The sequence below is a fragment of the Paramisgurnus dabryanus genome, chromosome 18 (genome assembly GCF_030506205.2).
Source record: "Paramisgurnus dabryanus chromosome 18, PD_genome_1.1, whole genome shotgun sequence".
In the NCBI taxonomy this organism is placed as follows: Eukaryota; Metazoa; Chordata; class Actinopteri; order Cypriniformes; family Cobitidae; genus Paramisgurnus; species Paramisgurnus dabryanus.
The window spans coordinates 27,391,914-27,413,468 of record NC_133354.1 but is presented as its reverse complement, the minus strand read 5'-3'; the positions used below and the strand labels follow the sequence as shown (position 1 = coordinate 27,413,468).

At 42.9% G+C, this 21,555-nt stretch overlaps 62 non-coding genes across 62 annotated transcripts; all 62 read right to left on the bottom strand.

The window, feature by feature from the left end:
* Positions 1-537: 537 nt before the first annotated feature.
* Positions 538-608, bottom strand: trnag-gcc (transfer RNA glycine (anticodon GCC)). Its single transcript has one exon. It is a non-coding gene; the product is annotated as a tRNA-Gly (tRNA).
* Positions 609-822: 214 nt separating this feature from the next.
* On the bottom strand, positions 823-893 carry trnag-gcc (transfer RNA glycine (anticodon GCC)). Its single transcript has one exon. It is a non-coding gene; the product is annotated as a tRNA-Gly (tRNA).
* Positions 894-1,108: 215 nt separating this feature from the next.
* trnag-ccc (transfer RNA glycine (anticodon CCC)) lies at positions 1,109-1,179 on the bottom strand. Its single transcript has one exon. It is a non-coding gene; the product is annotated as a tRNA-Gly (tRNA).
* Positions 1,180-1,397: 218 nt separating this feature from the next.
* Positions 1,398-1,468, bottom strand: trnag-ccc (transfer RNA glycine (anticodon CCC)). Its single transcript has one exon. It is a non-coding gene; the product is annotated as a tRNA-Gly (tRNA).
* Positions 1,469-1,686: 218 nt separating this feature from the next.
* Positions 1,687-1,757, bottom strand: trnag-gcc (transfer RNA glycine (anticodon GCC)). The gene has a single exon. It is a non-coding gene; the product is annotated as a tRNA-Gly (tRNA).
* Positions 1,758-1,971: 214 nt separating this feature from the next.
* trnag-ccc (transfer RNA glycine (anticodon CCC)) lies at positions 1,972-2,042 on the bottom strand. The gene has a single exon. It is a non-coding gene; the product is annotated as a tRNA-Gly (tRNA).
* A 218-nt stretch (positions 2,043-2,260) lies between these two features.
* trnag-gcc (transfer RNA glycine (anticodon GCC)) lies at positions 2,261-2,331 on the bottom strand. Its single transcript has one exon. It is a non-coding gene; the product is annotated as a tRNA-Gly (tRNA).
* A 213-nt stretch (positions 2,332-2,544) lies between these two features.
* On the bottom strand, positions 2,545-2,615 carry trnag-gcc (transfer RNA glycine (anticodon GCC)). The gene has a single exon. It is a non-coding gene; the product is annotated as a tRNA-Gly (tRNA).
* A 220-nt stretch (positions 2,616-2,835) lies between these two features.
* On the bottom strand, positions 2,836-2,906 carry trnag-ccc (transfer RNA glycine (anticodon CCC)). The gene has a single exon. It is a non-coding gene; the product is annotated as a tRNA-Gly (tRNA).
* A 214-nt stretch (positions 2,907-3,120) lies between these two features.
* trnag-gcc (transfer RNA glycine (anticodon GCC)) lies at positions 3,121-3,191 on the bottom strand. Its single transcript has one exon. It is a non-coding gene; the product is annotated as a tRNA-Gly (tRNA).
* A 214-nt stretch (positions 3,192-3,405) lies between these two features.
* Positions 3,406-3,476, bottom strand: trnag-ccc (transfer RNA glycine (anticodon CCC)). Its single transcript has one exon. It is a non-coding gene; the product is annotated as a tRNA-Gly (tRNA).
* A 218-nt stretch (positions 3,477-3,694) lies between these two features.
* On the bottom strand, positions 3,695-3,765 carry trnag-gcc (transfer RNA glycine (anticodon GCC)). The gene has a single exon. It is a non-coding gene; the product is annotated as a tRNA-Gly (tRNA).
* Positions 3,766-3,978: 213 nt separating this feature from the next.
* trnag-gcc (transfer RNA glycine (anticodon GCC)) lies at positions 3,979-4,049 on the bottom strand. Its single transcript has one exon. It is a non-coding gene; the product is annotated as a tRNA-Gly (tRNA).
* Positions 4,050-4,574: 525 nt separating this feature from the next.
* On the bottom strand, positions 4,575-4,645 carry trnag-gcc (transfer RNA glycine (anticodon GCC)). The gene has a single exon. It is a non-coding gene; the product is annotated as a tRNA-Gly (tRNA).
* A 499-nt stretch (positions 4,646-5,144) lies between these two features.
* trnag-ccc (transfer RNA glycine (anticodon CCC)) lies at positions 5,145-5,215 on the bottom strand. Its single transcript has one exon. It is a non-coding gene; the product is annotated as a tRNA-Gly (tRNA).
* Positions 5,216-5,433: 218 nt separating this feature from the next.
* Positions 5,434-5,504, bottom strand: trnag-gcc (transfer RNA glycine (anticodon GCC)). The gene has a single exon. It is a non-coding gene; the product is annotated as a tRNA-Gly (tRNA).
* A 214-nt stretch (positions 5,505-5,718) lies between these two features.
* Positions 5,719-5,789, bottom strand: trnag-ccc (transfer RNA glycine (anticodon CCC)). The gene has a single exon. It is a non-coding gene; the product is annotated as a tRNA-Gly (tRNA).
* Positions 5,790-6,007: 218 nt separating this feature from the next.
* On the bottom strand, positions 6,008-6,078 carry trnag-gcc (transfer RNA glycine (anticodon GCC)). Its single transcript has one exon. It is a non-coding gene; the product is annotated as a tRNA-Gly (tRNA).
* Positions 6,079-6,291: 213 nt separating this feature from the next.
* Positions 6,292-6,362, bottom strand: trnag-gcc (transfer RNA glycine (anticodon GCC)). The gene has a single exon. It is a non-coding gene; the product is annotated as a tRNA-Gly (tRNA).
* Positions 6,363-6,576: 214 nt separating this feature from the next.
* trnag-ccc (transfer RNA glycine (anticodon CCC)) lies at positions 6,577-6,647 on the bottom strand. Its single transcript has one exon. It is a non-coding gene; the product is annotated as a tRNA-Gly (tRNA).
* A 218-nt stretch (positions 6,648-6,865) lies between these two features.
* On the bottom strand, positions 6,866-6,936 carry trnag-gcc (transfer RNA glycine (anticodon GCC)). The gene has a single exon. It is a non-coding gene; the product is annotated as a tRNA-Gly (tRNA).
* Positions 6,937-7,435: 499 nt separating this feature from the next.
* Positions 7,436-7,506, bottom strand: trnag-ccc (transfer RNA glycine (anticodon CCC)). Its single transcript has one exon. It is a non-coding gene; the product is annotated as a tRNA-Gly (tRNA).
* Positions 7,507-7,724: 218 nt separating this feature from the next.
* Positions 7,725-7,795, bottom strand: trnag-gcc (transfer RNA glycine (anticodon GCC)). Its single transcript has one exon. It is a non-coding gene; the product is annotated as a tRNA-Gly (tRNA).
* A 214-nt stretch (positions 7,796-8,009) lies between these two features.
* Positions 8,010-8,080, bottom strand: trnag-ccc (transfer RNA glycine (anticodon CCC)). Its single transcript has one exon. It is a non-coding gene; the product is annotated as a tRNA-Gly (tRNA).
* Positions 8,081-8,298: 218 nt separating this feature from the next.
* trnag-gcc (transfer RNA glycine (anticodon GCC)) lies at positions 8,299-8,369 on the bottom strand. Its single transcript has one exon. It is a non-coding gene; the product is annotated as a tRNA-Gly (tRNA).
* A 213-nt stretch (positions 8,370-8,582) lies between these two features.
* Positions 8,583-8,653, bottom strand: trnag-gcc (transfer RNA glycine (anticodon GCC)). Its single transcript has one exon. It is a non-coding gene; the product is annotated as a tRNA-Gly (tRNA).
* Positions 8,654-8,873: 220 nt separating this feature from the next.
* Positions 8,874-8,944, bottom strand: trnag-ccc (transfer RNA glycine (anticodon CCC)). The gene has a single exon. It is a non-coding gene; the product is annotated as a tRNA-Gly (tRNA).
* Positions 8,945-9,158: 214 nt separating this feature from the next.
* trnag-gcc (transfer RNA glycine (anticodon GCC)) lies at positions 9,159-9,229 on the bottom strand. Its single transcript has one exon. It is a non-coding gene; the product is annotated as a tRNA-Gly (tRNA).
* A 214-nt stretch (positions 9,230-9,443) lies between these two features.
* trnag-ccc (transfer RNA glycine (anticodon CCC)) lies at positions 9,444-9,514 on the bottom strand. The gene has a single exon. It is a non-coding gene; the product is annotated as a tRNA-Gly (tRNA).
* Positions 9,515-9,732: 218 nt separating this feature from the next.
* Positions 9,733-9,803, bottom strand: trnag-gcc (transfer RNA glycine (anticodon GCC)). Its single transcript has one exon. It is a non-coding gene; the product is annotated as a tRNA-Gly (tRNA).
* Positions 9,804-10,016: 213 nt separating this feature from the next.
* Positions 10,017-10,087, bottom strand: trnag-gcc (transfer RNA glycine (anticodon GCC)). The gene has a single exon. It is a non-coding gene; the product is annotated as a tRNA-Gly (tRNA).
* Positions 10,088-10,600: 513 nt separating this feature from the next.
* trnag-gcc (transfer RNA glycine (anticodon GCC)) lies at positions 10,601-10,671 on the bottom strand. Its single transcript has one exon. It is a non-coding gene; the product is annotated as a tRNA-Gly (tRNA).
* A 499-nt stretch (positions 10,672-11,170) lies between these two features.
* On the bottom strand, positions 11,171-11,241 carry trnag-ccc (transfer RNA glycine (anticodon CCC)). The gene has a single exon. It is a non-coding gene; the product is annotated as a tRNA-Gly (tRNA).
* Positions 11,242-11,451: 210 nt separating this feature from the next.
* On the bottom strand, positions 11,452-11,522 carry trnag-gcc (transfer RNA glycine (anticodon GCC)). Its single transcript has one exon. It is a non-coding gene; the product is annotated as a tRNA-Gly (tRNA).
* A 210-nt stretch (positions 11,523-11,732) lies between these two features.
* trnag-ccc (transfer RNA glycine (anticodon CCC)) lies at positions 11,733-11,803 on the bottom strand. The gene has a single exon. It is a non-coding gene; the product is annotated as a tRNA-Gly (tRNA).
* A 218-nt stretch (positions 11,804-12,021) lies between these two features.
* Positions 12,022-12,092, bottom strand: trnag-gcc (transfer RNA glycine (anticodon GCC)). The gene has a single exon. It is a non-coding gene; the product is annotated as a tRNA-Gly (tRNA).
* A 213-nt stretch (positions 12,093-12,305) lies between these two features.
* trnag-gcc (transfer RNA glycine (anticodon GCC)) lies at positions 12,306-12,376 on the bottom strand. Its single transcript has one exon. It is a non-coding gene; the product is annotated as a tRNA-Gly (tRNA).
* Positions 12,377-12,596: 220 nt separating this feature from the next.
* On the bottom strand, positions 12,597-12,667 carry trnag-ccc (transfer RNA glycine (anticodon CCC)). The gene has a single exon. It is a non-coding gene; the product is annotated as a tRNA-Gly (tRNA).
* A 214-nt stretch (positions 12,668-12,881) lies between these two features.
* On the bottom strand, positions 12,882-12,952 carry trnag-gcc (transfer RNA glycine (anticodon GCC)). Its single transcript has one exon. It is a non-coding gene; the product is annotated as a tRNA-Gly (tRNA).
* A 214-nt stretch (positions 12,953-13,166) lies between these two features.
* Positions 13,167-13,237, bottom strand: trnag-ccc (transfer RNA glycine (anticodon CCC)). The gene has a single exon. It is a non-coding gene; the product is annotated as a tRNA-Gly (tRNA).
* Positions 13,238-13,455: 218 nt separating this feature from the next.
* On the bottom strand, positions 13,456-13,526 carry trnag-gcc (transfer RNA glycine (anticodon GCC)). The gene has a single exon. It is a non-coding gene; the product is annotated as a tRNA-Gly (tRNA).
* Positions 13,527-13,740: 214 nt separating this feature from the next.
* trnag-ccc (transfer RNA glycine (anticodon CCC)) lies at positions 13,741-13,811 on the bottom strand. The gene has a single exon. It is a non-coding gene; the product is annotated as a tRNA-Gly (tRNA).
* A 218-nt stretch (positions 13,812-14,029) lies between these two features.
* On the bottom strand, positions 14,030-14,100 carry trnag-gcc (transfer RNA glycine (anticodon GCC)). The gene has a single exon. It is a non-coding gene; the product is annotated as a tRNA-Gly (tRNA).
* Positions 14,101-14,313: 213 nt separating this feature from the next.
* On the bottom strand, positions 14,314-14,384 carry trnag-gcc (transfer RNA glycine (anticodon GCC)). The gene has a single exon. It is a non-coding gene; the product is annotated as a tRNA-Gly (tRNA).
* A 214-nt stretch (positions 14,385-14,598) lies between these two features.
* Positions 14,599-14,669, bottom strand: trnag-ccc (transfer RNA glycine (anticodon CCC)). Its single transcript has one exon. It is a non-coding gene; the product is annotated as a tRNA-Gly (tRNA).
* Positions 14,670-15,168: 499 nt separating this feature from the next.
* Positions 15,169-15,239, bottom strand: trnag-ccc (transfer RNA glycine (anticodon CCC)). Its single transcript has one exon. It is a non-coding gene; the product is annotated as a tRNA-Gly (tRNA).
* A 210-nt stretch (positions 15,240-15,449) lies between these two features.
* Positions 15,450-15,520, bottom strand: trnag-gcc (transfer RNA glycine (anticodon GCC)). The gene has a single exon. It is a non-coding gene; the product is annotated as a tRNA-Gly (tRNA).
* A 210-nt stretch (positions 15,521-15,730) lies between these two features.
* trnag-ccc (transfer RNA glycine (anticodon CCC)) lies at positions 15,731-15,801 on the bottom strand. The gene has a single exon. It is a non-coding gene; the product is annotated as a tRNA-Gly (tRNA).
* Positions 15,802-16,019: 218 nt separating this feature from the next.
* trnag-gcc (transfer RNA glycine (anticodon GCC)) lies at positions 16,020-16,090 on the bottom strand. The gene has a single exon. It is a non-coding gene; the product is annotated as a tRNA-Gly (tRNA).
* A 213-nt stretch (positions 16,091-16,303) lies between these two features.
* On the bottom strand, positions 16,304-16,374 carry trnag-gcc (transfer RNA glycine (anticodon GCC)). The gene has a single exon. It is a non-coding gene; the product is annotated as a tRNA-Gly (tRNA).
* Positions 16,375-16,594: 220 nt separating this feature from the next.
* On the bottom strand, positions 16,595-16,665 carry trnag-ccc (transfer RNA glycine (anticodon CCC)). The gene has a single exon. It is a non-coding gene; the product is annotated as a tRNA-Gly (tRNA).
* A 214-nt stretch (positions 16,666-16,879) lies between these two features.
* trnag-gcc (transfer RNA glycine (anticodon GCC)) lies at positions 16,880-16,950 on the bottom strand. Its single transcript has one exon. It is a non-coding gene; the product is annotated as a tRNA-Gly (tRNA).
* A 525-nt stretch (positions 16,951-17,475) lies between these two features.
* On the bottom strand, positions 17,476-17,546 carry trnag-gcc (transfer RNA glycine (anticodon GCC)). Its single transcript has one exon. It is a non-coding gene; the product is annotated as a tRNA-Gly (tRNA).
* A 499-nt stretch (positions 17,547-18,045) lies between these two features.
* trnag-ccc (transfer RNA glycine (anticodon CCC)) lies at positions 18,046-18,116 on the bottom strand. Its single transcript has one exon. It is a non-coding gene; the product is annotated as a tRNA-Gly (tRNA).
* Positions 18,117-18,334: 218 nt separating this feature from the next.
* On the bottom strand, positions 18,335-18,405 carry trnag-gcc (transfer RNA glycine (anticodon GCC)). Its single transcript has one exon. It is a non-coding gene; the product is annotated as a tRNA-Gly (tRNA).
* A 214-nt stretch (positions 18,406-18,619) lies between these two features.
* On the bottom strand, positions 18,620-18,690 carry trnag-ccc (transfer RNA glycine (anticodon CCC)). The gene has a single exon. It is a non-coding gene; the product is annotated as a tRNA-Gly (tRNA).
* A 218-nt stretch (positions 18,691-18,908) lies between these two features.
* Positions 18,909-18,979, bottom strand: trnag-gcc (transfer RNA glycine (anticodon GCC)). Its single transcript has one exon. It is a non-coding gene; the product is annotated as a tRNA-Gly (tRNA).
* A 213-nt stretch (positions 18,980-19,192) lies between these two features.
* On the bottom strand, positions 19,193-19,263 carry trnag-gcc (transfer RNA glycine (anticodon GCC)). Its single transcript has one exon. It is a non-coding gene; the product is annotated as a tRNA-Gly (tRNA).
* A 214-nt stretch (positions 19,264-19,477) lies between these two features.
* Positions 19,478-19,548, bottom strand: trnag-gcc (transfer RNA glycine (anticodon GCC)). Its single transcript has one exon. It is a non-coding gene; the product is annotated as a tRNA-Gly (tRNA).
* Positions 19,549-19,763: 215 nt separating this feature from the next.
* On the bottom strand, positions 19,764-19,834 carry trnag-ccc (transfer RNA glycine (anticodon CCC)). Its single transcript has one exon. It is a non-coding gene; the product is annotated as a tRNA-Gly (tRNA).
* A 223-nt stretch (positions 19,835-20,057) lies between these two features.
* On the bottom strand, positions 20,058-20,128 carry trnag-gcc (transfer RNA glycine (anticodon GCC)). Its single transcript has one exon. It is a non-coding gene; the product is annotated as a tRNA-Gly (tRNA).
* A 206-nt stretch (positions 20,129-20,334) lies between these two features.
* trnag-ccc (transfer RNA glycine (anticodon CCC)) lies at positions 20,335-20,405 on the bottom strand. The gene has a single exon. It is a non-coding gene; the product is annotated as a tRNA-Gly (tRNA).
* Positions 20,406-21,555: the final 1,150 nt, after the last annotated feature.

Genomic DNA, 21,555 nt, shown 5'->3' with positions numbered 1-21,555 from the left:
TCTACCACTGAACCACCAATGCTTGCTTGAATGGGTTCATCTAAAAGCCCTAGCTGCCAAACTCACTATACATTCTTTGTACATGGATTAAGTAGAAAACAAGTTTCGAAATATAAAGTTTCATGAAATCAAGTCCCACAAATCAAAACCAAAAAAATCAGATCATAGCAGCTGACCACACTCCATCCCATATAACTGCCTTGTTACTCATTTACAAGAGTAGCATAATGGACAAGCCACACTTGCATTGGCCATGAATCGGAACCGGGTCTCTTGCGTGGGAGGCAAGAATTCTACCACTGAACCACCAATGCTTGCTTGAATGGGCTCATCTAAAAGCCTAGCTGCAAAACTCACTACGGTATACATTCTTTGTATATGGACTAAGTACAAAACAAGTTTTGAAATGTTAAGTTTCATGAAATCAAGTCCCACAAATCAAATAAAAAAAATCAGAGCAAAGGAGCTGACCGCACTCCATCCCATATAACTGCCTTGTACAGCATTACAAGAGTAGCATAATGGACAAGCCACACTTGCATTGGCCGGGAATCGGACCCGGGTCTCCTGCGTGGCAGGCGAGAATTCTACCACTGAACCACCAATGCTTGTTTGAATCGGCTCATCTAAAAGCCCTAGCTGCCAAACTCACTATACATTCTTTGTACATGGATTAAGTAGAAAACAAGTTTCGAAATGTAAAGTTTCATGAAATCAAGTCCCACAAATCAAAAAAATCAGAGCAAAGCAGCTGACCACACTCCATCCCATATAACTGCCTTGTACAGCATTACAAGAGTAGCATAATGGACAAGCCACACTTGCATTGGCCGGGAATCGGACCCGGGTCTCCCGCGTGGCAGGCGAGAATTCTACCACTGAACCACCAATGCTTGCTTGAATGGGTTAATCTAAAAGCCCTAGCTGCCAAACTCACTATACATGCTTTGTACATGGATTAAATACAAAATAAGTTTTAAATTGTTGGGTTTGTTTAAATCAAGTCCCACAAATCAAAAAAATCAGAGCAAAGCAGCTAACCACACTCCATCCCATATAACTGCCTTGTTACTCATTTACAAGAGTAGCATAATGGACAAGCCACACTTGCATTGGCCGGGAATCGGAACCGGGTCTCTTGCGTGGGAGGCAAGAATTCTACCACTGAACCACCAATGCTTGCTTGAATGGGCTCATCTAAAAGCCTAGCTGCAAAACTCACTACGGTATACATTCTTTGTATATGGACTAAGTACAAAACAAGTTTTGAAATGTTAAGTTTCATGAAATCAAGTCCCACAAATCAAAAAAATCAGAGCAAAGCAGCTGACCACACTCCATCCCATATAACTGCCTTGTACAGCATTACAAGAGTAGCATAACGGACAAGCCACAATTGCATTGGCCGGGAATCGGACCCGGGTCTCTTGCGTGGGAGGCGAGAATTCTACCACTGAACCACCAATGCTTGCTTGAATGGGCTCATCTAAAAGCCTAGCTGCAAAACTCACTACGGTATACATTATTTGTATATGGATTAAGTACAAAACAAGTTTTGAAATGTTAAGTTTCATGAAATCAAGTACCACAAATCAAAAAGATCAGAGCAAAGCAGGTGACCACACTCCATCCCATATGACTGCCTTGTACAGCATTACAGGAGGAGCATAATGGACAAGCCACACTTGCATTGGCCAGGAATCGGACCCGGGTCTCCCGCGTGGCAGGCGAGAGTTCTACCACTGAACCACCAATGCTTGCTTGAATGGGCTCATCTAAAAGCCCTAGCTGCCAAACTCACTATACATGCTTTGTACATGGATTAAATACAAAATAAGTTTTAAAATGTTGGGTTTGTTTAAATCAAGTCTCACAAATCAAAAAAATCAGAGCAAAGCAGCTGACCACACTCCATCCCATATAACTGCCATGTACATCATTACAAGAGTAGCATAATGGACAAGCCACACTTGCATTGGCCGGGAATCGGACCCGGGTCTCTTGCGTGGGAGGCAAGAATTCTACCACTGAACCACCAATGCTTGCTTGAATGGGCTCATCTAAAAGCCTAGCTGCAAAACTCACTACGGTATACATTCTTTGTATATGGATTAAGTACAAAACAAGTTTTGAAATGTTAAGTTTCATGAAATCAAGTCCCACAAATCAAAAAAATCAGAGCAAAGCAGCTGACCACACTCCATCCCATATAACTGCCATGTACATCATTACAAGAGTAGCATAATGGACAAGCCACACTTGCATTGGCCGGGAATCGGACCCAGGTCTCCCGCGTGGCAGGCGAGAATTCTACCACTGAACCACCAATGCTTGCTTGAATCGGCTCATCTAAAAGCCCTAGCTGCCAAACTCACTATACATGCTTTGTACATGGATTAAATACAAAATAAGTTTTAAAATGTTGGGTTTGTTTAAATCAAGTCCCACAAATCAAAAAAACTGAGCAAAGCAGCTGACCACACTCCATCCCATATAACTGCCTTGTACAGCATTACAAGAGTAGCATAATGGACAAGCCACACTTGCATTGGCCGGGAATCGGACCCGGGTCTCCCGCGTGGCAGGCGAGAATTCTACCACTGAACCACCAATGCTTGTTTGTTTTGGCTCATCTAAAAGCCCTAGCTGCCAAACTCACTATACATTCTTTGTACATGGATTAAGTAGAAAACAAGTTTCGAAATGTAAAGTTTCATGAAATCAAGTCCCACAAATCAAAACCAAAAAAATCAGATCATAGCAGCTGACCACACTCCATCCCATAGAACTGCCTTGTACAGCATTACAAGAGTAGCATAGTGTACAAGACACACTTGCATTGGCCGGGAATCGGTCCCGGGTCTCCCGCGTGGGAGGCGAGAATTCTACCACTGAACCACCAATGCTTGCTTCAATGGGCTCATCTAAAAGCCCTAGCTGCCAAACTCACTATACATGCTTTGTACATGGATTAAATACAAAATAAGTTTTAAAATGTTGGGTTTGTTTAAATCAAGTCCCACAAATCAAAAAAATCAGAGCAAAGCAGCTAACCACACTCCATCCCTTATAACTGCCTTGTACAGCATTACAAGAGTAGCATAATGGACAAGCCACACTTGCATTGGCCGGGAATCGGACCCGGGTCTCCCGCGTGGCAGGCGAGAATTCTACCACTGAACCACCAATGCTTGCTTGAAGGGGCTCATCTAAAAGCCCTAGCTGCCAAACTCACTATACATTCTTTGTACATGGATTAAGTAGAAAACAAGTTTCGAAATGTAAAGTTTCATGAAATCAAGTCCCACAAATCAAAAAAATCAGAGCAAAGCAGCTGACCACACTCCATCCCATATAACTGCCTTGTACAGCATTACAAGAGTAGCATAACGGACAAGCCACAATTGCATTGGCCGGGAATCGGACCCGGGTCTCTTGCGTGGGAGGCAAGAATTCTACCACTGAACCACCAATGCTTGCTTGAATGGGCTCATCTAAAAGCCTAGCTGCAAAACTCACTACGGTATACATTATTTGTATATGGATTAAGTACAAAACAAGTTTTGAAATGTTAAGTTTCATGAAATCAAGTACCACAAATCAAAAAGATCAGAGCAAAGCAGCTGACCACACTCCATCCCATATGACTGCCTTGTACAGCATTACAGGAGGAGCATAATGGACAAGCCACACTTGCATTGGCCGGGAATCGGACCCAGGTCTCCCGCGTGGCAGGCGAGAATTCTACCACTGAACCACCAATGCTTGCTTGAATCGGCTCATCTAAAAGCCCTAGCTGCCAAACTCACTATACATGCTTTGTACATGGATTAAATACAAAATAAGTTTTAAAATGTTGGGTTTGTTTAAATCAAGTCCCACAAATCAAAAAATCAGAGCAAAGCAGCTGACCACACTCCATCCCATATAACTGCCTTGTACAGCATTACAAGAGTAGCATAATGGACAAGCCACACTTGCATTGGCCGGGAATCGGACCCGGGTCTCCCGCGTGGCAGGCGAGAATTCTACCACTGAACCACCAATGCTTGTTTGTTTTGGCTCATCTAAAAGCCCTAGCTGCCAAACTCACTATACATTCTTTGTACATGGATTAAGTAGAAAACAAGTTTCGAAATGTAAAGTTTCATGAAATCAAGTCCCACAAATCAAAACCAAAAAAATCAGATCATAGCAGCTGACCACACTCCATCCCATAGAACTGCCTTGTACAGCATTACAAGAGTAGCATAATGCAGTGGTTCCCAAACTTTATCAGTGTGTGGCCCCCCTTGTGTACAGTGCATTCCTTTGCGGCCCCCCAAAGAAAATTTGTGACAAAAAACTGTTCTAAAACTCAACATTTTAATAAAAAAAACATTAAATTATATAAAAAAGTAGTGCTTTTGGTTAGTAGCCTTATTTTTTTAGGTTTAATTACACAGAATTCATGATAAATTAATGGATTTCATAACATGTCATAAAACTGGGGCCCCCCTGGCACCATCTCGCGGCCCCCCTGGGGGCCCCGGCCCCCAGTTTGAAAACCCCTGGCATAATGGACAAGCCACACTTGCATTGGCCGGGAATCGGACCCGGGTCTCCCGCGTGGCAGGCGAGAATTCTACCACTGAACCACCAATGCTTGCTTGAATGGGTTCATCTAAAAGCCCTAGCTGCCAAACTCACTATACATGCTTTGTACATGGATTAAATACAAAATAAGTTTTAAAATGTTGGGTTTGTTTAAATCAAGTCCCACAAATCAAAAAAATCAGAGCAAAGCAGCTAACCACACTCCATCCCTTATAACTGCCTTGTACAGCATTACAAGAGTAGCATAATGGACAAGCCACACTTGCATTGGCCAGGAATCGGACACAGGTCTCCCGCGTGGCAGGCGACAATTCTACCACTGAACCACCAATGCTGGTTTGAATCGGCTCATCTAAAAGCCCTAGCTGCCAAACTCACTATACATTCTTTGTACATGGATTAAGTAGAAAACAAGTTTCGAAATGTAAAGTTTCATGAAATCAAGTCCCACAAATCAAAAAAATCAGAGCAAAGCAGCTGACCACACTCCATCCCATATAACTGCCTTGTACAGCATTACAAGAGTAGCATAACGGACAAGCCACAATTGCATTGGCCGGGAATCGGACCCGGGTCTCTTGCGTGGGAGGCAAGAATTCTACCACTGAACCACCAATGCTTGCTTGAATGGGCTCATCTAAAAGCCTAGCTGCAAAACTCACTACGGTATACATTATTTGTATATGGATTAAGTACAAAACAAGTTTTGAAATGTTAAGTTTCATGAAATCAAGTACCACAAATCAAAAAGATCAGAGCAAAGCAGCTGACCACACTCCATCCCATATGACTGCCTTGTACAGCATTACAGGAGGAGCATAATGGACAAGCCACACTTGCATTGGCCGGGAATCGGACCCGGGTCTCCCGCGTGGCAGGCGAGAATTCTACCACTGAACCACCAATGCTTGCTTGAATGGGCTCATCTAAAAGCCCTAGCTGCCAAACTCACTATACATGCTTTGTACATGGATTAAATACAAAATAAGTTTTAAAATGTTGGGTTTGTTTAAATCAAGTCTCACAAATCAAAAAAATCAGAGCAAAGCAGCTGACCACACTCCATCCCATATAACTGCCATGTACATCATTACAAGAGTAGCATAATGGACAAGCCACACTTGCATTGGCCGGGAATCGGACCCGGGTCTCTTGCGTGGGAGGCAAGAATTCTACCACTGAACCACCAATGCTTGCTTGAATGGGCTCATCTAAAAGCCTAGCTGCAAAACTCACTACGGTATACATTCTTTGTATATGGATTAAGTACAAAACAAGTTTTGAAATGTTAAGTTTCATGAAATCAAGTCCCACAAATCAAAAAAATCACAGCAAAGCAGCTGACCACACTCCATCCCATATAACTGCCATGTACATCATTACAAGAGTAGCATAATGGACAAGCCACACTTGCATTGGCCGGGAATCGGACCCAGGTCTCCCGCGTGGCAGGCGAGAATTCTACCACTGAACCACCAATGCTTGCTTGAATCGGCTCATCTAAAAGCCCTAGCTGCCAAACTCACTATACATGCTTTGTACATGGATTAAATACAAAATAAGTTTTAAAATGTTGGGTTTGTTTAAATCAAGTCCCACAAATCAAAAAATCAGAGCAAAGCAGCTGACCACACTCCATCCCATATAACTGCCTTGTACAGCATTACAAGAGTAGCATAATGGACAAGCCACACTTGCATTGGCCGGGAATCGGACCCGGGTCTCCCGCGTGGCAGGCGAGAATTCTACCACTGAACCACCAATGCTTGTATGTTTTGGCTCATCTAAAAGCCCTAGCTGCCAAACTCACTATACATTCTTTGTACATGGATTAAGTAGAAAACAAGTTTCGAAATGTAAAGTTTCATGAAATCAAGTCCCACAAATCAAAAAAGTCAGCGCAAAGCAGCTGACCACACTCCATCCCATATAACTGCCTTGTACAGCATTACAAGAGTAGCATAACGGACAAGCCACAATTGCATTGGCCGGGAATCGGACCCGGGTCTCTTGCGTGGGAGGCAAGAATTCTACCACTGAACCACCAATGCTTGCTTGAATGGGCTCATCTAAAAGCCTAGCTGCAAAACTCACTACGGTATACATTATTTGTATATGGATTAAGTACAAAACAAGTTTTGAAATGTTAAGTTTCATGAAATCAAGTACCACAAACCAAAAAAATCAGATCATAGCAGCTGACCACACTCCATCCCATAGAACTGCCTTGTACAGCATTACAAGAGTAGCATAATGGACAAGCCACACTTGCATTGGCCGGGAATCGGACCCGGGTCTCCCGCGTGGCAGGCGAGAATTCTACCACTGAACCACCAATGCTTGCTTGAATGGGTTCATCTAAAAGCCCTAGCTGCCAAACTCACTATACATGCTTTGTACATGGATTAAATACAAAATAAGTTTTAAAATGTTGGGTTTGTTTAAATCAAGTCCCACAAATCAAAAAAATCAGAGCAAAGCAGCTAACCACACTCCATCCCTTATAACTGCCTTGTACAGCATTACAAGAGTAGCATAATGGACAAGCCACACTTGCATTGGCCAGGAATCGGACACAGGTCTCCCGCGTGGCAGGCGAGAATTCTACCACTGAACCACCAATGCTGGTTTGAATCGGCTCATCTAAAAGCCCTAGCTGCCAAACTCACTATACATTCTTTGTACATGGATTAAGTAGAAAACAAGTTTCGAAATGTAAAGTTTCATGAAATCAAGTCCCACAAATCAAAAAAATCAGAGCAAAGCAGCTGACCACACTCCATCCCATATAACTGCCTTGTACAGCATTACAAGAGTAGCATAACGGACAAGCCACAATTGCATTGGCCGGGAATCGGACCCGGGTCTCTTGCGTGGGAGGCAAGAATTCTACCACTGAACCACCAATGCTTGCTTGAATGGGCTCATCTAAAAGCCTAGCTGCAAAACTCACTACGGTATACATTATTTGTATATGGATTAAGTACAAAACAAGTTTTGAAATGTTAAGTTTCATGAAATCAAGTACCACAAATCAAAAAGATCAGAGCAAAGCAGCTGACCACACTCCATCCCATATGACTGCCTTGTACAGCATTACAGGAGGAGCATAATGGACAAGCCACACTTGCATTGGCCGGGAATCGGACCCGGGTCTCCCGCGTGGCAGGCGAGAATTCTACCACTGAACCACCAATGCTTGCTTGAATGGGCTCATCTAAAAGCCCTAGCTGCCAAACTCACTATACATGCTTTGTACATGGATTAAATACAAAATAAGTTTTAAAATGTTGGGTTTGTTTAAATCAAGTCTCACAAATCAAAAAAATCAGAGCAAAGCAGCTGACCACACTCCATCCCATATAACTGCCATGTACATCATTACAAGAGTAGCATAATGGACAAGCCACACTTGCATTGGCCGGGAATCGGACCCGGGTCTCTTGCGTGGGAGGCAAGAATTCTACCACTGAACCACCAATGCTTGCTTGAATGGGCTCATCTAAAAGCCTAGCTGCAAAACTCACTACGGTATACATTCTTTGTATATGGATTAAGTACAAAACAAGTTTTGAAATGTTAAGTTTCATGAAATCAAGTCCCACAAATCAAAAAAATCACAGCAAAGCAGCTGACCACACTCCATCCCATATAACTGCCATGTACATCATTACAAGAGTAGCATAATGGACAAGCCACACTTGCATTGGCCGGGAATCGGACCCAGGTCTCCCGCATGGCAGGCGAGAATTCTACCACTGAACCACCAATGCTTGCTTGAATCGGCTCATCTAAAAGCCCTAGCTGCCAAACTCACTATACATGCTTTGTACATGGATTAAATACAAAATAAGTTTTAAAATGTTGGGTTTGTTTAAATAAAGTCCCACAAATCAAAAAATCAGAGCAAAGCAGCTGACCACACTCCATCCCATATAACTGCCTTGTACAGCATTACAAGAGTAGCATAATGGACAAGCCACACTTGCATTGGCCGGGAATCGGACCCGGGTCTCCCGCGTGGCAGGCGAGAATTCTACCACTGAACCACCAATGCTTGTTTGTTTTGGCTCATCTAAAAGCCCTAGCTGCCAAACTCACTATACATTCTTTGTACATGGATTAAGTAGAAAACAAGTTTCGAAATGTAAATTTTCATGAAATCAAGTCCCACAAATCAAAACCAAAAAAATCAGATCATAGCAGCTGACCACACTCCATCCCATAGAACTGCCTTGTACAGCATTACAAGAGTAGCATAGTGTACAAGACACACTTGCATTGGCCGGGAATCGGTCCCGGGTCTCCCGCGTGGGAGGCGAGAATTCTACCACTGAACCACCAATGCTTGCTTCAATGGGCTCATCTAAAAGCCCTAGCTGCCAAACTCACTATACATGCTTTGTACATGGATTAAATACAAAATAAGTTTTAAAATGTTGGGTTTGTTTAAATCAAGTCCCACAAATCAAAAAAATCAGAGCAAAGCAGCTAACCACACTCCATCCCTTATAACTGCCTTGTACAGCATTACAAGAGTAGCATAATGGACAAGCCACACTTGCATTGGCCGGGAATCGGACCCGGGTCTCCCGCGTGGCAGGCGAGAATTCTACCACTGAACCACCTATGCTTGCTTGAAGGGGCTCATCTAAAAGCCCTAGCTGCCAAACTCACTATACATTCTTTGTACATGGATTAAGTAGAAAACAAGTTTCGAAATGTAAAGTTTCATGAAATCAAGTCCCACAAATCAAAAAAATCAGAGCAAAGCAGCTGACCACACTCCATCCCATATAACTGCCTTGTACAGCATTACAAGAGTAGCATAACGGACAAGCCACAATTGCATTGGCCGGGAATCGGACCCGGGTCTCTTGCGTGGGAGGCAAGAATTCTACCACTGAACCACCAATGCTTGCTTGAATGGGCTCATCTAAAAGCCTAGCTGCAAAACTCACTACGGTATACATTCTTTGTATATGGATTAAGTACAAAACAAGTTTTGAAATGTTAAGTTTCATGAAATCAAGTCCCACAAATCAAAAAAATCAGAGCAAAGCAGCTGACCACACTCCATCCCATATAACTGCCATGTACATCATTACAAGAGTAGCATAATGGACAAGCCACACTTGCATTGGCCGGGAATCGGACCCGGGTCTCCCGCGTGGCAGGCGAGAATTCTACCACTGAACCACCAATGCTTGCTTGAATCGGCTCATCTAAAAGCCCTAGCTGCCAAACTCACTATACATGCTTTGTACATGGATTAAATACAAAATAAGTTTTAAAATGTTGGGTTTGTTTAAATAAAGTCCCACAAATCAAAAAATCAGAGCAAAGCAGCTGACCACACTCCATCCCATATAACTGCCTTGTACAGCATTACAAGAGTAGCATAATGGACAAGCCACACTTGCATTGGCCGGGAATCGGACCCGGGTCTCCCGCGTGGCAGGCGAGAATTCTACCACTGAACCACCAATGCTTGTTTGTTTTGGCTCATCTAAAAGCCCTAGCTGCCAAACTCACTATACATTCTTTGTACATGGATTAAGTAGAAAACAAGTTTCGAAATGTAAAGTTTCATGAAATCAAGTCCCACAAATCAAAACCAAAAAAATCAGATCATAGCAGCTGACCACACTCCATCCCATAGAACTGCCTTGTACAGCATTACAAGAGTAGCATAATGCAGTGGTTCCCAAACTTTATCAGTGTGTGGCCCCCCTTGTGTACAGTGCATTCCTTTGCGGCCCCCCAAAGAAAATTTGTGACAAAAAACTGTTCTAAAACTCAACATTTTAATAAAAAAAACATTAAATTATATAAAAAAGTAGTGCTTTTGGTTAGTAGCCTTATTTTTTTTGGTTTAATTACACAGAATTCATGATAAATTAATGGATTTCATAAAATGTCATAAAACTGGGGCCCCCCTGGCACCATCTCGCGGCCCCGGCCCCCAGTTTGAAAACCCCTGGCATAATGGACAAGCCACACTTGCATTGGCCGGGAATCGGACCCGGGTCTCCCGCGTGGCAGGCGAGAATTCTACCACTGAACCACCAATGCTTGCTTGAATGGGTTCATCTAAAAGCCCTAGCTGCCAAACTCACTATACATGCTTTGTACATGGATTAAATACAAAATAAGTTTTAAAATGTTGGGTTTGTTTAAATCAAGTCCCACAAATCAAAAAAATCAGAGCAAAGCAGCTAACCACACTCCATCCCTTATAACTGCCTTGTACAGCATTACAAGAGTAGCATAATGGACAAGCCACACTTGCATTGGCCAGGAATCGGACACAGGTCTCCCGCGTGGCAGGCGAGAATTCTACCACTGAACCACCAATGCTGGTTTGAATCGGCTCATCTAAAAGCCCTAGCTGCCAAACTCACTATACATTCTTTGTACATGGATTAAGTAGAAAACGAGTTTCGAAATGTAAAGTTTCATGAAATCAAGTCCCACAAATCAAAAAAATCAGAGCAAAGCAGCTGACCACACTCCATCCCATATAACTGCCTTGTACAGCATTACAAGAGTAGCATAACGGACAAGCCACAATTGCATTGGCCGGGAATCGGACCCGGGTCTCTTGCGTGGGAGGCAAGAATTCTACCACTGAACCACCAATGCTTGCTTGAATGGGCTCATCTAAAAGCCTAGCTGCAAAACTCACTACGGTATACATTATTTGTATATGGATTAAGTACAAAACAAGTTTTGAAATGTTAAGTTTCAAGTACCACAAATCAAAAAGATCAGAGCAAAGCAGCTGACCACACTCCATCCCATATGACTGCCTTGTACAGCATTACAGGAGGAGCATAATGGACAAGCCACACTTGCATTGGCCGGGAATCGGACCCGGGTCTCCCGCGTGGCAGGCGAGAATTCTACCACTGAACCACCAATGCTTGCTTGAATGGGCTCATCTAAAAGCCCTAGCTGCCAAACTCACTATGCTTTGTACATGGATTAAATACAAAATAAGTTTTAAAATGTTGGGTTTGTTTAAATCAAGTCTCACAAATCAAAAAAATCAGAGCAAAGCAGCTGACCACACTCCATCCCATATAACTGCCATGTACATCATTACAAGAGTAGCATAATGGACAAGCCACACTTGCATTGGCCGGGAATCGGACCCGGGTCTCTTGCGCGGGAGGCAAGAATTCTACCACTGAACCACCAATGCTTGCTTGAATGGGCTCATCTAAAAGCCTAGCTGCAAAACTCACTACGGTATACATTCTTTGTATATGGATTAAGTACAAAACAAGTTTTGAAATGTTAAGTTTCATGAAATCAAGTCCCACAAATCAAAAAAATCAGAGCAAAGCAGCTGACCACACTCCATCCCATATAACTGCCATGTACATCATTACAAGAGTAGCATAATGGACAAGCCACACTTGCATTGGCCGGGAATCGGACCCAGGTCTCCCGCGTGGCAGGCGAGAATTCTACCACTGAACCACCAATGCTTGCTTGAATCGACTCATCTAAAAGCCCTAGCTGCCAAACTCACTATACATGCTTTGTACATGGATTAAATACAAAATAAGTTTTAAAATGTTGGGTTTGTTTAAATCAAGTCCCACAAATCAAAAAATCAGAGCAAAGCAGCTGACCACACTCCATCCCATATAACTGCCTTGTACAGCATTACAAGAGTAGCATAATGGACAAGCCACACTTGCATTGGCCGGGAATCGGACCCGGGTCTCCCGCGTGGCAGGCGAGAATTCTACCACTGAACCACCAATGCTTGTTTGTTTTGGCTCATCTAAAAGCCCTAGCTGCCAAACTCACTATACATTCTTTGTACATGGATTAAGTAGAAAACAAGTTTCGAAATGTAAAGTTTCATGAAATCAAGTCCCACAAATCAAAACCAAAAAAATCAGATCATAGCAGCTGACCACACTCCATCCCATAGAACTGCCTTGTACAGCATTACAAGAGTAGCATAGTGTACAAGACACACTTGCATTGGCCGGGATTCGGTCCCGGGTCTCCCGCGTGGGAGGCGAGAATTCTACCACTGAACCACCAATGCTTGCTTGAATGGGCTCATCTAAAAGCCCTAGCTGCCAAACTCACTATACATGCTTTGTACATGGATTAAATACAAAATAAGTTTTAAAATGTTGGGTTTGTTTAAATCAAGTCCCACAAATCAAAAAAATCAGAGCAAAGCAGCTAACCACACTCCATCCCATATAACTGCCATGTACAGCATTACAAGAGTAGCATAATGGACAAGCCACACTTGCATTGGCCGGGAATCGGACCCGGGTCTCCCGCGTGGCAGGCGAGAATTCTACCACTGAACCACCAATGCTTGCTTGAAGGGGCTCATCTAAAAGCCCTAGCTGCCAAACTCACTATACATTCTTTGTACATGGATTAAGTAGAAAACAAGTTTCGAAATGTAAAGTTTCATGAAATCAAGTCCCACAAATCAAAAAAATCAGAGCAAAGCAGCTGACCACACTCCATCCCATATAACTGCCTTGTACAGCATTACAAGAGTAGCATAACGGACAAGCCACAATTGCATTGGCCGGGAATCGGACCCGGGTCTCTTGCGTGGGAGGCAAGAATTCTACCACTGAACCACCAATGCTTGCTTGAATGGGCTCATCTAAAAGCCTAGCTGCAAAACTCACTACGGTATACATTATTTGTATATGGATTAAGTACAAAACAAGTTTTGAAATGTTAAGTTTCATGAAATCAAGTACCACAAATCAAAAAGATCAGAGCAAAGCAGCTGACCACACTCCATCCCATATGACTGCCTTGTACAGCATTACAGGAGGAGCATAATGGACAAGCCACACTTGCATTGGCCGGGAATCGGACCCGGGTCTCCCGCGTGGCAGGCGAGAATTCTACCACTGAACCACCAATGCTTGCTTGAATGGGCTCATCTAAAAGCCCTAGCTGCCAAACTCACTATACATGCTTTGTACATGGATTAAATACAAAATAAGTTTTAAAATGTTGGGTTTGTTTAAATCAAGTCTCACAAATCAAAAAAAGCAGAGCAAAGCAGCTGACCACACTCCATCCCATATAACTGCCATGTACATCATTACAAGAGTAGCATAATGGACAAGCCACACTTGCATTGGCCGGGAATCGGACCCGGGTCTCTTGCGTGGGAGGCAAGAATTCTACCACTGAACCACCAATGCTTGCTTGAATGGGCTCATCTAAAAGCCTAGCTGCAAAACTCACTACGGTATACATTCTTTGTATATAGATTAAGTACAAAACAAGTTTTGAAATGTTAAGTTTCATGAAATCAAGTCCCACAAATCAAAAAAATCAGAGCAAAGCAGCTGACCACACTCCATCCCATATAACTGCCATGTACATCATTACAAGAGTAGCATAATGGACAAGCCACACTTGCATTGGCCGGGAATCGGACCCAGGTCTCCCGCGTGGCAGGCGAGAATTCTACCACTGAACCACCAATGCTTGCTTGAATCGGCTCATCTAAAAGCCCTAGCTGCCAAACTCACTATACATGCTTTGTACATGGATTAAATACAAAATAAGTTTTAAAATGTTGGGTTTGTTTAAATCAAGTCCCACAAATCAAAAAATCAGAGCAAAGCAGCTGACCACACTCCATCCCATATAACTGCCTTGTACAGCATTACAAGAGTAGCATAATGGACAAGCCACACTTGCATTGGCCGGGAATCGGACCCGGGTCTCCCGCGTGGCAGGCGAGAATTCTACCACTGAACCACCAATGCTTGTTTGTTTTGGCTCATCTAAAAGCCCTAGCTGCCAAACTCACTATACATTCTTTGTACATGGATTAAGTAGAAAACAAGTTTCGAAATGTAAAGTTTCATGAAATCAAGTCCCACAAATCAAAAAAATCAGATCATAGCAGCTGACCACACTCCATCCCATAGAACTGCCTTGTACAGCATTACAAGAGTAGCATAGTGTACAAGACACACTTGCATTGGCCGGGAATCGGTCCCGGGTCTCCCGCGTGGGAGGCGAGAATTCTACCACTGAACCACCAATGCTTGCTTCAATGGGCTCATCTAAAAGCCCTAGCTGCCAAACTCACTATACATGCTTTGTACATGGATTAAATACAAAATAAGTTTTAAAATGTTGGGTTTGTTTAAATCAAGTCCCACAAATCAAAAAAATCAGAGCAAAGCAGCTAACCACACTCCATCCCTTATAACTGCCTTGTACAGCATTACAAGAGTAGCATAATGGACAAGCCACACTTGCATTGGCCAGGAATCGGACACAGGTCTCCCGCGTGGCAGGCGAGAATTCTACCACTGAACCACCAATGCTGGTTTGAATCGGCTCATCTAAAAGCCCTAGCTGCCAAACTCACTATACATTCTTTGTACATGGATTAAGTAGAAAACGAGTTTCGAAATGTAAAGTTTCATGAAATCAAGTCCCACAAATCAAAAAAATCAGAGCAAAGCAGCTGACCACACTCCATCCCATATAACTGCCTTGTACAGCATTACAAGAGTAGCATAACGGACAAGCCACAATTGCATTGGCCGGGAATCGGACCCGGGTCTCTTGCGTGGGAGGCAAGAATTCTACCACTGAACCACCAATGCTTGCTTGAATGGGCTCATCTAAAAGCCTAGCTGCAAAACTCACTACGGTATACATTATTTGTATATGGATTAAGTACAAAACAAGTTTTGAAATGTTAAGTTTCAAGTACCACAAATCAAAAAGATCAGAGCAAAGCAGCTGACCACACTCCATCCCATATGACTGCCTTGTACAGCATTACAGGAGGAGCATAATGGACAAGCCACACTTGCATTGGCCGGGAATCGGACCCGGGTCTCCCGCGTGGCAGGCGAGAATTCTACCACTGAACCACCAATGCTTGCTTGAATGGGCTCATCTAAAAGCCCTAGCTGCCAAACTCACTATGCTTTGTACATGGATTAAATACAAAATAAGTTTTAAAATGTTGGGTTTGTTTAAATCAAGTCTCACAAATCAAAAAAATCAGAGCAAAGCAGCTGACCACACTCCATCCCATATAACTGCCATGTACATCATTACAAGAGTAGCATAATGGACAAGCCACACTTGCATTGGCCGGGAATCGGACCCGGGTCTCTTGCGCGGGAGGCAAGAATTCTACCACTGAACCACCAATGCTTGCTTGAATGGGCTCATCTAAAAGCCTAGCTGCAAAACTCACTACGGTATACATTCTTTGTATATGGATTAAGTACAAAACAAGTTTTGAAATGTTAAGTTTCATGAAATCAAGTCCCACAAATCAAAAAAATCAGAGCAAAGCAGCTGACCACACTCCATCCCATATAACTGCCATGTACATCATTACAAGAGTAGCATAATGGACAAGCCACACTTGCATTGGCCGGGAATCGGACCCAGGTCTCCCGCGTGGCAGGCGAGAATTCTACCACTGAACCACCAATGCTTGCTTGAATCGACTCATCTAAAAGCCCTAGCTGCCAAACTCACTATACATGCTTTGTACATGGATTAAATACAAAATAAGTTTTAAAATGTTGGGTTTGTTTAAATCAAGTCCCACAAATCAAAAAATCAGAGCAAAGCAGCTGACCACACTCCATCCCATATAACTGCCTTGTACAGCATTACAAGAGTAGCATAATGGACAAGCCACACTTGCATTGGCCGGGAATCGGACCCGGGTCTCCCGCGTGGCAGGCGAGAATTCTACCACTGAACCACCAATGCTTGTTTGTTTTGGCTCATCTAAAAGCCCTAGCTGCCAAACTCACTATACATTCTTTGTACATGGATTAAGTAGAAAACAAGTTTCGAAATGTAAAGTTTCATGAAATCAAGTCCCACAAATCAAAACCAAAAAAATCAGATCATAGCAGCTGACCACACTCCATCCCATAGAACTGCCTTGTACAGCATTACAAGAGTAGCATAGTGTACAAGACACACTTGCATTGGCCGGGATTCGGTCCCGGGTCTCCCGCGTGGGAGGCGAGAATTCTACCACTGAACCACCAATGCTTGCTTGAATGGGCTCATCTAAAAGCCCTAGCTGCCAAACTCACTATACATGCTTTGTACATGGATTAAATACAAAATAAGTTTTAAAATGTTGGGTTTGTTTAAATCAAGTCCCACAAATCAAAAAAATCAGAGCAAAGCAGCTAACCACACTCCATCCCATATAACTGCCATGTACAGCATTACAAGAGTAGCATAATGGACAAGCCACACTTGCATTGGCCGGGAATCGGACCCGGGTCTCCCGCGTGGCAGGCGAGAATTCTACCACTGAACCACCAATGCTTGCTTGAAGGGGCTCATCTAAAAGCCCTAGCTGCCAAACTCACTATACATTCTTTGTACATGGATTAAGTAGAAAACAAGTTTCGAAATGTAAAGTTTCATGAAATCAAGTCCCACAAATCAAAACCAAAAAAATCAGATCATAGCAGCTGACCACACTCCATCCCATAGAACTGCCTTGTACAGCATTACAAGAGTAGCATAATGCAGTGGTTCCCAAACTTTATCAGTGTGTGGCCCCCCTTGTGTACAGTGCATTCCTTTGCGGCCCCCCAAAGAAAATTTGTGACAAAAAACTGTTCTAAAACTCAACATTTTAATAAAAAAAACATTAAATTATATAAAAAAGTAGTGCTTTTGGTTAGTAGCCTTATTTTTTTAGGTTTAATTACACAGAATTCATGATAAATTAATGGATTTCATAAAATGTCATAAAACTGGGGCCCCCCTGGCACCATCTCGCGGCCCCCCTGGGGGCCCCGGCCCCCAGTTTGAAAACCCCTGGCATAATGGACAAGCCACACTTGCATTGGCCGGGAATCGGACCCGGGTCTCCCGCGTGGCAGGCGAGAATTCTACCACTGAACCACCAATGCTTGCTTGAATGGGTTCATCTAAAAGCCCTAGCTGCCAAACTCACTATACATGCTTTGTACATGGATTAAATACAAAATAAGTTTTAAAATGTTGGGTTTGTTTAAATCAAGTCCCACAAATCAAAAAAATCAGAGCAAAGCAGCTAACCACACTCCATCCCTTATAACTGCCTTGTACAGCATTACAAGAGTAGCATAATGGACAAGCCACACTTGCATTGGCCAGGAATCGGACACAGGTCTCCCGCGTGGCAGGCGAGAATTCTACCACTGAACCACCAATGCTGGTTTGAATCGGCTCATCTAAAAGCCCTAGCTGCCAAACTCACTATACATTCTTTGTACATGGATTAAGTAGAAAACAAGTTTCGAAATGTAAAGTTTCATGAAATCAAGTCCCACAAATCAAAAAAATCAGAGCAAAGCAGCTGACCACACTCCATCCCATATAACTGCCTTGTACAGCATTACAAGAGTAGCATAACGGACAAGCCACAATTGCATTGGCCGGGAATCGGACCCGGGTCTCTTGCGTGGGAGGCAAGAATTCTACCACTGAACCACCAATGCTTGCTTGAATGGGCTCATCTAAAAGCCTAGCTGCAAAACTCACTACGGTATACATTATTTGTATATGGATTAAGTACAAAACAAGTTTTGAAATGTTAAGTTTCATGAAATCAAGTACCACAAATCAAAAAGATCAGAGCAAAGCAGCTGACCACACTCCATCCCATATGACTGCCTTGTACAGCATTACAGGAGGAGCATAATGGACAAGCCACACTTGCATTGGCCGGGAATCGGACCCGGGTCTCCCGCGTGGCAGGCGAGAATTCTACCACTGAACCACCAATGCTTGCTTGAATGGGCTCATCTAAAAGCCCTAGCTGCCAAACTCACTATACATGCTTTGTACATGGATTAAATACAAAATAAGTTTTAAAATGTTGGGTTTGTTTAAATCAAGTCTCACAAATCAAAAAAAGCAGAGCAAAGCAGCTGACCACACTCCATCCCATATAACTGCCATGTACATCATTACAAGAGTAGCATAATGGACAAGCCACACTTGCATTGGCCGGGAATCGGACCCGGGTCTCTTGCGTGGGAGGCAAGAATTCTACCACTGAACCACCAATGCTTGCTTGAATGGGCTCATCTAAAAGCCTAGCTGCAAAACTCACTACGGTATACATTCTTTGTATATAGATTAAGTACAAAACAAGTTTTGAAATGTTAAGTTTCATGAAATCAAGTCCCACAAATCAAAAAAATCAGAGCAAAGCAGCTGACCACACTCCATCCCATATAACTGCCATGTACATCATTACAAGAGTAGCATAATGGACAAGCCACACTTGCATTGGCCGGGAATCGGACCCAGGTCTCCCGCGTGGCAGGCGAGAATTCTACCACTGAACCACCAATGCTTGCTTGAATCGGCTCATCTAAAAGCCCTAGCTGCCAAACTCACTATACATGCTTTGTACATGGATTAAATACAAAATAAGTTTTAAAATGTTGGGTTTGTTTAAATCAAGTCCCACAAATCAAAAAATCAGAGCAAAGCAGCTGACCACACTCCATCCCATATAACTGCCTTGTACAGCATTACAAGAGTAGCATAATGGACAAGCCACACTTGCATTGGCCGGGAATCGGACCCGGGTCTCCCGCGTGGCAGGCGAGAATTCTACCACTGAACCACCAATGCTTGTTTGTTTTGGCTCATCTAAAAGCCCTAGCTGCCAAACTCACTATACATTCTTTGTACATGGATTAAGTAGAAAACAAGTTTCGAAATGTAAAGTTTCATGAAATCAAGTCCCACAAATCAAAAAAATCAGATCATAGCAGCTGACCACACTCCATCCCATAGAACTGCCTTGTACAGCATTACAAGAGGAGCATAATGGACAAGCCACACTTGCATTGGCCGGGAATCGGACCCGGGTCTCCCGCGTGGCAGGCGAGAATTCTACCACTGAACCACCAATGCTTGCTTCAATGGGCTCATCTAAAAGCCCTAGCTGCCAAACTCACTATACATGCTTTGTACATGGATTAAATACAAAATAAGTTTTAAAATGTTGGGTTTGTTTAAATCAAGTCCCACAAATCAAAAAAATCAGAGCAAAGCAGCTGACCACACTCCATCCCATTTAACTGCCTTGGGACTCATTTACAAGAGTAGCATAATGGACAAGCCACACTTGCATTGGCCGGGAATCGGAACCGGGTCTCTTGCGTGGGAGGCAAGAATTCTACCACTGAACCACCAATGCTTGCTTGAATGGGCTCATCTAAAAGCCTAGCTGCAAAACTCACTACGGTATACATTCTTTGTATATGGACTAAGTACAAAACAAGTTTTGAAATGTTAAGTTTCATGAAATCAAGTCCCACAAATCAAATCAAAAAAATCAGAGCAAAGGAGCTGACCGCACTCCATCCCATATAACTGCCTTGTACAGCATTACAAGAGTAGCATAATGGACAAGCCACACTTGCATTGGCCGGGAATCGGACCCGGGTCTCCCGCGTGGCAGGCGAGAATTCTACCACTGAACCACCAATGCTTGCTTGAATGGGCTCATCTAAAAGCCCTAGCTGCCAAACTCACTATACATTCTTTGTACATGGATTAAGTAGAAAACAAGTTTCGAAATGTAAAGTTTCAAGTCCCACAAATCAAAAAAATCAGAGCAAAGCAGCTGACCACACTCCATCCCATATAACTGCCTTGTACAGCATTACAAGAGTAGCATAATGGACAAACCACACTTGCATTGGCCGGGAATCGGACCCGGGTCTCTTGCGTGGGAGGCAAGAATTCTACCACTGAACCACCAATGCTTGCTTAAATGGGCTCATCTAAAAGCCTAGCTGCAAAACTCACTACGGTATACATTCTTTGTATATGGATTAAGTACAAAACAAGTTTTGAAATGTAAAGTTTCATGAAATCAAGTCCCACAAATCAAAAAAATCAGAGCAAAGCAGCTGACCACACTCCATCCCATATAACTGGCTTGTACAGCATTACAAGAGTAGCATAATGGACAAGCCACACTTGCATTGGCCGGGAATCGGACCCGGGTCTCCCGCGCGGCCGCCGTGAATTCTTTAGCTAAACGGCCCTAAACCGAATCCCATTCGTTTTCAATGGTAGTGCTAAAACACTACGGATGCAATATACTTTCGGCCACTGGCGCTCTCGTGGCGCTCTTCCGTGTTTTCGCACTGTGGGAAATTTGAATTCGCCATTTTCATCCCGACTCGGAGAGTGAATACACACACAGCGATCTTCCACTTTTGTTTAATTCAACGAATTATCAGCGCATCTATCAAAGGTAAGTTACATTACGTGACATGAGTTAATGCTGAAATAACATTAGTTGTATTAAAACGTTAGCTCTGTTGCTTACACCGCCGCCTCCGTTTGATTTGCACGTTAAATCATGAATGAACAGTTGTTATTTACATTTATTTACACTAACATGTTACGGTTTTTGCTGTCTTGCCACCTATTCGTTCCATTTTTAGGTTCATAAAGATTTTCATTTACTCTTGGATACACTGTTACGTTTCATCTGTTTTATTATTGTGGTTACTATAATAAACCCTTACGAAAATTAACCATGGTTTACTAAAACCAAAAAAACATGGTTAGTGTAGTAAAACCATCGTTTTGCTGATAGTAATCAATACACCAAAAATCCACGGTTACTACACTTTTACCACAATAAAACAATGGTTGATTTTCGTAAGGGAAACAACATAAAACTTCTCAAAGGACAACTGTGTGGCATGCAACCCCCACAGGCAACAAATCATTTTAATGTTGTAAAAACTGTGTTTATGTAAACTCATTACAAAACAAGGGTTAAGCCATAATTTAGGTTGTAAAAGTTGTCAAAAGTTGTTTGTTGTTTTTAACTTGTCATCTGTTGATTTCAACCTAAATTATGAACCCAAATTATGGCTTAACCCTTGTTTTGTAATG